Genomic DNA, 12091 nt, shown 5'->3' on the forward strand with positions numbered 1-12091 from the left:
ATACCCTCAAATTAGATCAGAGAATTTGAATGTGTTTTTGTTGAATATATTTCATACACACACACACAAGTTTGCATGTGTTTGCATGAATTATTTTGTTGAGAATCATTTCATACTGTTACATGTGCCCTGGGTCTGTGTTAATCAACTTGGTTATATGGACTTATATGGACACAATTCCCCATCTAGGAACCAATCACACACTCACACCTGTTTCCCATCAGTGACACTTTATAAGCTGCACTCTAACACACACACATTGCTTTTTTTTATGAAAGATATATCCAGGTTAAAATTGGAACAACATTGTCCAGTAGATACAGAGTAGAAAATGGGACTCCACAGGGTAGCGTGATCAGCCCATTAATTTTTTTCTGTTATGATTAATGATGTGTTTTATGAATTAAAATATGATATTGGTAAATCATAGTTTGCTGATGATATTGTTCTTTGGAAAAATGGTAAGAATCTAATATTAATACAAGAGAAGATGCAAAAAGCAATAAGAAAGATTGAAAAATGGTCTTATTCTTTAGGGTTTTAAATTTTCAGTAGGAAAGACAAAGATGATGGTTTTTACTAGAAAGGTTAATGAAGCAAAGATATTGATGTATGGGAGACAAATAGCGCAGGTAAACTCCTTTCGGTTTTTAGGGTTTATATTTGACTCTAAACTGACTTGGAGTGATCATATAAAGAAAATAGAGGAAAAATGCAAGATGATTTTAAATATAATGAGATGGCAGAGGAGCTTGTACCGTTGCAAAGTTCTATGCCTTCCACTCTGATTATCGCGATTATCACTTCCAAACCCAGTAATTCCCTCACCAGAGCCTGTTCACGTGATGGCTGCATTAGAGTCCGTTCTAGAGGTCGACCGATATATCGGTCTGCCGATATTTGTCTTTTTTTAATATATCGGCATCGGCCGATATCCGTGTTTAGTAGCGCCGATTTAAAGCCAGGCACGTCCGCGGGCAGCCCTGTGTTATTGGTGCGGTGGAATGTGCTGCTGCCGCATGTGAATTGAAACTTTTGGAAGATTCAACAACAGTCCTGGGAGATAAAGGTAGCCTAAGGCTTAAATTCTGATATTTCAAAGTCCTATGGCCATATATTTACTATATATTACTAGTAAACTATGAAGTGTTGCTTCACTTAGTGAAAGAAACAACGGATAGCATAGAACTGTCGGGAACTGGTATGATGCTACAGCTGGTTGAAGGTTCGCTTACTTGTAGTTAACTTTAAGGATTAAGGATAAGGATATTTAAGGATATCTTTAAGGATATTATTATTACTATTAGGTAAGCTACTTTTATTATTAAATTAATATTATAATAAATTTGCCCCGCAATAATTTCACAGCGCATCACCGCATAACTGACGTGCTGTGACGTGCAGCTCCTCTTTGAAAATGTTTTAAACATTTTTTAGGTCTATTATACAATGAATTAGACCTATAATTAAAATTATTAACAGTCTATGATATTTCCTAACACTGCAGTCATAAATGAAAATTAAGAGCAGCTTTAGGCTACTTCAAGCACCAACTTAAAAAAAACACAAAAAAAAAAACAAGCTGTTTAACACGAAATACTATTCTTCTCATTTGTTTCACTATATGTACGGGCAACAAGAGAAATAATGGAATAAATTAAGACAGTTATATACCGTTATCAGCATATTATGTTGAAATTCGTCTCTGAGAGAAAATGCTCCGTTAATGCAGCGTCAGGCAGCTCCGTCACTTTTACTTTCACTTTGAATACTGACCGAGGTTAAGCTTTTACCGGCATAACTTTTCCACAAAGTTTGCACGTTGTTTCTTGTGTGATATCCATTGGCTCCTCTTCTTGGTTGAACCCCCGCGGATTTGCGCTACGCCACTGCGCAGAAGTGTATGACATTTGTTCGGAAGCATGGTTTGATGCAGATAATAGCCGGGTTTCCATCCAACTTTGCATTAATAAAAATTCAGCTCAAGAATATGCGCATCTGCGTGTGTTTCCATCAACTGTGTAATGCGAAATGGACATCAGCCTAATAAAATGATGTGTTCCGACCAATGACTAATATTATATATATATATATATATATATATATATATATATATATAATGTCGCACAGTTATTATCCTCATTAAACCTGTCTAACGTTAACCGTCAAGAATGTCAGAAATCACTAAGAGTTTAGCACTGTCCTTGCATACAAGGCTGTGCAACATGACAAAGTTTTTAATTGATTTTTATTTATAAAGTTGTATTTTATTTAAATGTATATTTAAGTTTACATTTATGTTCCAACAAACTTGAAAAATTCAGCTTGATAAATCCTCTAAAACTTTATGTAAATCAAGTCAGTGTTCAATAAATGATGCTAAGTTTAGAAATGTTGTGCATCCACTTATTATTAGTGTGACATTTTAGCATGCAAATGAAGGTGAAAACTTCAAGATATCGGCCCTAAAAATCGGCAGCACATATCGGCCATCGGCTGACCCTGACCTCTAAACATCGGCATCAGCGTCGGTTATAGAAAAACCCATATCGGTCGATCTCTAGTCCGTTCCTGTATTTGCAGCCATTCCTGAGCCTCGTCACGTGTCAGCAGATCTTCCAGTGCCTCGTCACGTGTCAGCAGAGCTTCCAGAGCCCTCAGCCGAGATGGCTGCCACGCCTGAGCCCTCAGAGATTGCAGCATTGGCTGTTATGGCCACAGCCATTTGGCGCGTGTGGGCTGCGCACACATCAGCTCCAGTTCCAGAGCCCGCTCCAGTTCATGAATCTGCTCCTGAGCTTGCTTCAATCTATGAGTCTATTCCTGAGTCCACCTTTGTCCATGAGTGCAGTCCAGTGTCTGTTTCCTGTCCGTCTTGACACGACCACAGAGGTCGTCCCTGAGTTTCCTGTCTGCCTTGACACGACCACGGAGGTCGTCCCTGAGTTCCCTGTCTGCCTTGACACGACTATGGAAGTGGTCTCTGAGTTTCCTGTCTGCCTCGACATGACCGCAGATGTCATACCAGAACTTTTTGTTTGTCCCGACGCAACCGCAGAGGTTGTTCCTGAACTGTCTGCTCACCACTATATGACCAGAGCGGACGTTCCGGTCAAAGCCCTGGAGGGGTTTCTAAGCTCCCTGCCTGTACTGTCATAGCCCTAGTTGCCAATGCTAACCTCTCTGTGCTTTATGTTTCAGTTTCTCCTGTTTAGCCATGTTGGTTCCCAGTGGTACCTGAGCTGCTGTGGTGGTCATCTGCTCTGCCGTGGGGGTCTTCAAGCCTGTCTGAGCTACAGTGGTGGTCATCTGCTCTGCTGTGGGGGTCTTCAAGTCCATCTGACCTGCAGTGGTGGTCGTCTGCTTCGCCGTGGGGGTCTTCAAGCTTGTCTGAGCTGCAGTGGTGGTCATCTGCTCCGCCGTGGGGGTCTTTAAGCCCATCTGAACTGCTTTGGTGGCCGTCTGCTCTGCCGTGGGGGTCTTCAAGTCTATTGCCCTGGTCGTCTGTCCAGTCTTCTTCGCCCTGGTCGTCTGTCCAGCCTTCTTCGCCCTGGTCGTCTGCCCTGTTTCAGTTTCCAGGCCGCCTTCCTCCCCACGGACCTGGACCTCCATCCCGCCCCCTGTTCCGCCTCCACTCCATCTCCCTCCTGGACTGTTTAGGAGTGTCTGGAAGCCACTCCTTTGAGGTGGAGCTCTGTTACGTGTGCCCTGGGTCTGTGTTAATCAACTTGGTTATATGAACTCCATTTCCCACAATTCCCCATCTAGGAACTAATCACACACTCACACCTGTTTCCCATCAGTGACACTTTATAAGCTGCACTCTAATGGTGCGTTCACGCTTCTGAAGTGTGCAGAAGCGAGACTGGAGCCGCCTGGCAGAAGCCCCTCTCATGATGCGAATTCACATCTGTTGTGAAGTGAATTTCATGCGCGAATGAAGCAAGTAAACTCAAAACGTTCAAGCGTCCAACTACGCGCGAATAGCGCAATTTATTCACGCAAGTCGCGTCTGGTGTGAATGCCCCATAACACACACACATTGCTGAGTATTGTTTTGTTTAGTCGTGCCCTGCCCTGCCTTTTTGTTTTTGATCGTTTGCTGCCTGTCTTGACCATTGCCTGTGTTTTGGATTACTCTCTTGCCTTGACAGGTCACTCTAAATTGTAATGTTGACATTTCTGTAAAGCAGCTTTGAAATGTGTATTGTGAAAAGCACTATACAAATAAATGTAAATTGAATTGAACAGTTAACACAAATACGTAACACTAACTAAAACCAAAATGCTATTAACAGTTATGTTTTTAAATGTTAACAAAAGTTAAGATCCATAATAATTTGAGGGAAGTGTTACCTTGTATGTCTCAGGATAATGTCTGTGGAACAGGACACTGATGTCAAATCTGCTATCAAGTTGAGCGCCGATGAGAGATCTGATATTAGATCCGCCTGTACGCAGACTCAGCTTTTGGGTGTGGACTTCTTAAAACATAAAGTGAAAGTACATGAAGTTAAAGCCTCATAAGGATTACACATTGTGTTAACAAGGAAACACATGAGTTTGTCTATTCTTTGCATCTCTCTTTTGCATCTATATTAAAGTTGTGTTTGACCGTTGCAAATCATGACAGAGTATGGGTCATATGTATTACGAGGATTACGAGGTGGCCTCCTTCGGCTATCGACAACATTCAGACAAACTGTTCTGTGCATTTCCACTGTAGAAAAGATGGAACACATCGGTTCAACTTTGGCCCTGAAACTTGCTGGTCTTGAACGGAGTCAGGGCTCAGGACATTCTACAAGAGCGCACGATATTGATGTGCAGTTATATCTGCACATGACTCGCCCGTGAGTCAGGCGAGACAAGTAATAAAGAATAACATTCCAATTAGGGATGTAACGATGCACTCCAAGCCAGTTGAAAATCGATAAATATATGTGACAAGTCAGGTCGGTTGGAATGTTAAACCAAACGCGATACACATTTAATCATGAGGGGGTGCTGAAGCTGTATACTCCCAGCCAATATTGGTACGTGGGGCACATATGGGTATGAAATGGGCAGAAAAATGGACCCCATATAGGATTGTCCGCAGGTTCCATAATGGCCCCATGCCAGTTGCCCACATGGATTTCATGCAGGATTTCACTTGCCACTAGGTGGGCCAACTGGGCAACATGTGCAAGACCCATCCGGGTCCCAGCTTTAAGTTTTATGTGGTGACTACATGGGCTTGAAATATGGGTTGTAAGTGGGATTGTCCATGGTATCCATGTTGGCAATTTCCCATGTATATTATATTCAGGATTTCACTGGGTGTTCGGTAGGGCCCAACTATATAACATGAAAAAACCCATCTGGGTCCCATTTTCAAGCTCTAGGTGGGCACTACATGGACTGGAATCTGTTTTCCATAATGGACCCATGCCAGTTGCCAACATGAATTTCAAACAGGATTACACCGGGTGATAGGTTGGGCCCAGTTCACTGTATGACTTCCACTTATATATGGGTTATATCCCATGAATATTTCACACACATGGATTTCACACTGGACCTAGAAACATTTACATTGAAGCTACAAATAAAGCCCCAACTTCTGCTACATCCAGCAATATAAATACAAATACAACACAGATATTTGCAAAAATACAAAAGGTCAAAAATAAAATCATGTAAAAATGTGCACCCACCCCTGGTCTGACCAGAATGACCAAAATAAAAGGCTTTGAACAATTTAAAATAAGATAAATGCTTATTGGTGGAGAGGAGAGAGTGATTAAGCCAATCAGTATATGGGGATGATTAGGAGGCCATGAGGCACATTGGGCCAGGATGCTGGGGTAAAGTCCTACTCTTTTTCGAAGGACATCCTGGGATTTTTAATGACCACAGAGAGTCAGGACCTTGGTTTAACGTCTTATCCAAAGGACAGGAGTATATGCATTTGAATTCGTTCATTTAAAAATAGGCATTTCAAGCTTTCCATAGATATACATATCTCATGTCTGTGAGGCAAGTATATACTGAGTAGGACTGGGTATTGACACAATTTTCACGATTCGATTCGATTACTATTCACAAATCATTCGATTTTATTACGATTTCGATTCGATTCTGATTATTTTGGATGTAGTGTTTCAGTTACAGTACATGGCAAATTTTCTAGAGGAAAAAAAATCTCAACTAATTCTGTAAACTACACATGAGAGTCAGTTGGTACTACTATAGTAATATTGAAGGTTAAATTAATTTATTTATATACAAACACTTAAATTACACTCAATTATGTTTTTATTATAAATAAAGTTTAGAATTACATAATCATATTTCTACTCCAGTTCGTTTTTGAAATATAAACATTTAAATCGCGGCTGTCATAACTGATTTATTCAAACATGCATTAAATATTGAAGAACATTAAAAATTATAATGAATATGTAATGTAATGTACTGCATAGCTATATTTATCAGAATGTTGCTTTCTAGAGTACACTTTTCTAGCTGAATAATGTCACTGAATATGTTTTTTCTGAGGTAAATTTGACGTTACGTGACATTGTTTACAAGCTGCTTTATTGAAGTCTTTCTGAGGTTGAAACACTGAGCTATTACACGAGACATAATACGGATTTCGGTAAGTTGTACTGTATATTTTAACATACCTTCAGATGTTTATTCATGTTTATTTCGCGCTGTAACTGGTATTAAAGCAGAGGAGATGATGTTCACGTGCGCTCGTGCTGCCACTTCTCTTTAACTGAGGTGCTACAGCGATCTGTCACGTCACATTAAACAGCGCCAAAACGGTATTTATTTTTTGAATCTCATAATAAGATGGAGGTCATTTGAAATCTGAGACTTTGCTTCATATCAAAAGTAACAAAGCACAAAGATTATTGCGATTTATTGGATGGAAGGCGCTACATATTCTGCTCATTCATCAACTGAAAACAGACTAGACTAATCGATTCTTGGGATTTAAGAATCGATATCGGTTCGTAAAAATAAGAATCGATTAAAATCGAGAAATCGATATTTTTTTACCCAGCCCTAATACTGAGTTTCGATTCATTTTTGTGACATGTTCAAATTCACAAGATGCCAGAAAGCGCATCCTGTTTGTTTTCATTATTTTACAAAAGCACAACATTTTGTTTTTATTGTAAGTTTACGGATTCGAATGTTGGATTATTGATATCTGTATGACCAAAAATGACGGAGTATATTAATTTAAAGGGTTAGTTCACCAAAAAATGAAATTTCTGTCATTAATTACTCACAATTACTCATGTCATTCCAAACCCGTAAGACCTTCATTCATCTTTGGAACACAAATTAACATATTTTTGATGAAACCCAATAGGATTTTTTTTTTTTTTAATTTTTTATCCTACATAGAATTTTTATTTTATCTTTTCCATAGGAGTAACTTGTATAAGGTTGTCAGTTCACCTCTGCCTGAACTTTCCACACTCAGGGTGGATGAAGTCTACCGTGATCTTCCAAGGGATCCGGCTCCACTGATAACAACTATGACTATGGACATTAATGATCCTCTGGTTGACTCTGAGTTTTGGGAAAGTGCAAAAAGAAAGTGTTTTATCCTATCACCTTCCAGCAAAGAGAGTGTCTGTCCACTCACAAATGCTCCTTCTCCCCACAGCTGCCACTTCATGGTTACAGGCTGGGACCCTAGAGTACAAAAGAGCAGAGTTCCTGCATTGAGTGGCACCAACTAAGGCAGCCCCGCAGCACCTTCTCCAAATTCAGAGAGGTCTGTCACACCAGGAGACAGAGCTCTGACTACAGACATGAGGAATGAAGCCTTCCTGTGGCTGCCATTCCATTTGGGTGGACAGTCATAAGGACATGAACATCACTCATGTCGTGCCATTTGACCAACAACTGTGATTCTTTTTCTTTGAATTCTCCCTCACCCTTTGTCATGTTGGCATCCCTTTCCTGTTTTCACTCTCAATCCTATAAGCTCCAGTGCCAAGAGATGAGAGGTGCTGAAAAAGTGTGGGACTGCTGTACCAGTTGTCTACATAAAGGACATGACCCTTTCTTAGGTAAGGTGCTAGTAGTGTCGTTACAACAGACCCAGAAATCCCAAGTCCTTGGTAGTGTTGGATGTCACTGGTAGATCCGGAGTAAATGATCATGTCCTGCACATAACCAGTGAGCGCATCACACAAAACAAAAAACCCAATCTGTGCCTTTTAGTTGGAATGAACCGACGAATTGCCAGTCTGCCCTTCCACTTCACCAGAGAATCATCTACACTGAGATCCCTGTATGGCACAAATATGTGAGGAGGTGAGAGCAGTGAATATTTTTCAGATTTTTTTCAGAGGGTCATTGAAAATTGCTGTTGCATTGTTTGCTAAGTGAAGACAGCGGAGGAACAAAAGGAAGTGGTCCTTCGAAAATAAAGACATAAAATGGTGTCAAGAGCATGGGGTCTGTGCTCCAGTGATCCCCATTAGGAAAACTGACTCTAAAAATAGAACACTGGAAAACATATTTCTAAAGAATAATGAAGATTAGGTCTCATTCACGGCAGAAGTGTGAAAGGTTTGTCGAGTGAGAACAAGAGAACATGAATTGGACAGTTCTCCTCGCCAGACAATAGACTGCAAATGGGTGTTTACAGGGCAATAAAATATTTTATTAGCCTTCTCTAAAAACTCACAACACCATCATAGGAAATGCTTCATCAAATTCATAGTTTTAGAGATGTCACACTTATATTTGAAATGAAGCATGACCACATTCATGGCTTTAATTTAATTGAGGTTAGAAGTTGCTATATCACATACACATGATCTTTTTATACATTTAAAAAAAAATAATTCTGAGTCTTGCACTGTAAACTCTCAAGTGTTAGCTTTGTAAATATATGTTAGTTATGTGTCTGTTCAGAATGACTTATGAGCAGCAACTTTTTTATTTTGGGTATGTCATTTATGTCCCATTTGCCAAAATGCATGAATGTGGCATTTAAGAGTTGTGCAGAACATTTGGCTAGTAGATCTCAGTTGTTGCAACATTATAAACTGAAACACCCTCATTTTGGTCAAATTATCCATTACCCGTGTACTTACATTGACTGTCTGTGCACTTTTAAAATGTGGAATGCCTTAATTGTGCACCAAAATAAATTCCACTTCACAGAGGTTAGGCCTAATTAGAACCTGCAATTTTTACGTCATATTTGTGCTTGTAATGACTTGACCTCGGAAAAGGATTACTTCAAATATATTATCACAAATCTCAAGCGTAATGAGACTGTCAGTTTTATGTTTGTAGGATATGACTTTCAAACAAATATTCATGGAACTTGGAAGTCTCATTGAAATCAAAAACATTGCTCTCACACACAGATGAATTTTAAACCTGAAGTCGTCACTGTAAGAAAAGAGAATCTTCTTCAGCAGTTGAAGCACTTACTGAGAATCAAGATCAGGATGAGAGTGTTCATGTTAATCTATCTTCACATTCTGCAACAGAGGGACTACAACTGAAATTGAGCGAAGACTTGCTGCTGCTCTATTGAAATTGGAGTGTTTGACACATGTGCCAATTGCTGCAATTGATGAGTTTTAGGAGAACTTCATTATTTGGTTTCGGCTGCACCAGTCCCCTATATGTACAGATCATGTCCATGAAATATTCCGTCAACAAAATATACAAGTTGATGAATCCATAATTGAAAAAAATTGTAAAAGTGTTTTGGTTTCCTGTGTAAAAGATAATTGAATAGGGTGGTTCTCTTAGCAGTGATTATCAGCACAAATTGTATTACAAGGAGAATTTCTATGTTGTTTATCCAATGTAATATATACTTGATGCCCTAAAAAACCCCCAACTTTCAGTATGTCCGAAACCTCAATTCCTTACAACAGCTGTTAAGTAAACAGGACATTTTTGACAAAGTTTTTGAAAGACATTCAATAGAGCAGGAAATTGGAGTGTCACATGAATACGTGTCCTTGAGAGATGGTTCATATTTTAGGAAGAATGATTTTCTTTCTGAGCCAAGAATAGGATTAGGACTTAATGTGGACAATTTTGAGACATGTAACACTCTGTGCACGTCTAGAAAGAGACAAGATTGTGTCGATTATTGGGTTTTGGCTAACTTTCCTCTCGGGTCTCATTCTACTTTAACATCAATTTATTTGTCAGTTTTGTGCAAGACTGATGATAAGGTTATACAAGATCTAAAGATCCTAGAGGAAGTTGGTGTGTACGTCCCTCTGTTCATGTGTAAAGGGCACAGTACAATCTGTTGTGGCAGACAATCTAGGTGCTCACAGCCTTGCTGGTTTTGTTGAGAATTTCTCAGGAGATTATTGCTGCAGGTGTTGTACAGCAAAGAGTTATGATTTTCAGGTACATTGTGTTGCATCTGGTGCTTTCAACCTGATAACAAAAGATCTTCATGATACTCATGTGAAGCAAGCACAGCAATCACGATAAAGAAAACTTGTCTCATTTTCATGTGATTACTCTGTATCCTCCAGATGTGGCTCATGACATATTTGAGGGTATTGTCCCAGTAGAGCTGGCTCACTGCTTATAACAAGACTCTTCTCATTAGATGAATTGACCATTTTGTATTTTCCTTACAAGTGGAGAGACAAGACCAATAGACCTCATGGTATACCTTCAGTAGAAAATCAGTGAATGGAAATGACCATGAAAATTGGAGCTTGCTCAGGTTGTTGCTATTTTTGATTGGACACCTAGTGCCGGAAGATGAGCCAGCATGGCTTGTACTTATGGAGCTTGTTACTACCTCTGTCCGTAGTGATGAGTCCATTGCTTATCTGGAAAGCAAAATATCTAAGTACAGGCAAAGATACCGACAGTTGTTCCTTGGCATTAAGTCTCTCCCTAAACACCATTACCTGGAACACTATCCATATTTAATAAGGTGTTTTGGTCCACTTATGAGGCAGTGTACAGTTAGATTCGAGGCCAAACACAGCTTCTTTAAGCAGGTTGTTAGGCACACAAAATGTTTAAAATATCTGCCTTTCTTATTAGCCTCAAGGCATCAGATGATGATTGCATATCATTTGTGTTCTCCATGTCTTAGCAAGTCTGAGCTTGAAGTTTCTTCTCAGTCTAGTGTTCCGAGGAATACTCAATCAAAAATAGCTCTGGCTATTAAACAGAAGTACCCTGACATGCAGGAGGTTCAACTTGTTCAGTCTGTGACAAGTAAGGGCATTACATACAGGACTGGAATGATAGTTTCCCACAATTCAGTTGGTGGATTGCCTGACTTTGCCCTGACATGCATGAGGTTCAACTTGCTCAGTCTGTGACAAGTAAGGGCATTACATAAGGACTGGAATGATAGTTTCCCACAGTTCAGTTGGTGGATTGCCTGACTTTGCTGAAATTTCACGAATTTGCCTTTTACACAGTAGTGTACACTTTATTGTAAAGGAACTTTGTGGTTGGTACAAAGAGCATTACAGAGCCTTTGAGCTCCCAGTAGTAACTACTACTCTCTCTTACTACTTCTTGAGCTTAAAACATCTCTTAATGTCTCATTCATCTTTGGTTTAAAATACCAACTATCAAACTACCGCACTCGCCTAAGAAGACTCAGACTTCTAGAGGTGGAAGTCAACTCATTAAAGCTCAAGCCCGCTGGAAAGCAGAATGCAGCCTAAAAAGGCAAGGAGAGCAGAAAATGAACTTCTGTCCCACATATCCTACTGGAGAAATTTCAGAGAGCCTTGAGGACAAAGGGAAATCTCTGCTTTCTGATGTGAAGAAGAGAAACACCAGAGAGACCATAAAACAAAAAATGGAAAAGACATTTACATACAGAAGACACGAGGTAGTTTGTGATGCCCCAATGGCTGAGGACTTGTCAAGGTGGCCTGCCCTTTTCAGTGTCGTTATTGATCTTTAGCATATAATTTGTGAACTGGAGAATAGAATACAGTAGTTATATTGCTTTGTCCGACTTACTGTAGTAGCTTTTAATCAATTCTATGTATAGATGTGAACATCTTTGTTTTGTTTTTTGCATCAATGGCTGATGTAAGGTTCACCA

The 12091-nt window shown here is 39.7% G+C and overlaps 2 protein-coding genes across 36 annotated transcripts in view; one reads left to right on the top strand and one right to left on the bottom strand.

The window, feature by feature from the left end:
- Positions 1-12091, top strand: part of LOC127511450 (oocyte zinc finger protein XlCOF6-like) — an 832024-nt gene that overhangs the window by 667734 nt on the left and 152199 nt on the right. The gene's annotated exons all lie outside the window — the stretch shown is intronic.
- LOC127510594 (nuclear GTPase SLIP-GC-like) overlaps positions 1-12091 on the bottom strand; it is a 105329-nt gene that overhangs the window by 51718 nt on the left and 41520 nt on the right. For 2 of the 35 annotated variants that reach the window (XM_051890309.1, XM_051890312.1), the window contains exon 1: positions 4357-4430. The exons of 31 other annotated variants lie outside the window; for them this stretch is intronic. The gene's annotated coding sequence lies outside the window, so the exon portion shown is untranslated. Of the gene's footprint in view, positions 1-4356; positions 4436-12091 lie in introns of those variants that run through there. 2 more of the 35 variants (XM_051890345.1, XM_051890321.1) reach the window with 2 other exon arrangements.

The sequence above is a fragment of the Ctenopharyngodon idella genome, chromosome 4, assembly GCF_019924925.1.
Source record: "Ctenopharyngodon idella isolate HZGC_01 chromosome 4, HZGC01, whole genome shotgun sequence".
Taxonomy (NCBI): Eukaryota; Metazoa; Chordata; class Actinopteri; order Cypriniformes; family Xenocyprididae; genus Ctenopharyngodon; species Ctenopharyngodon idella.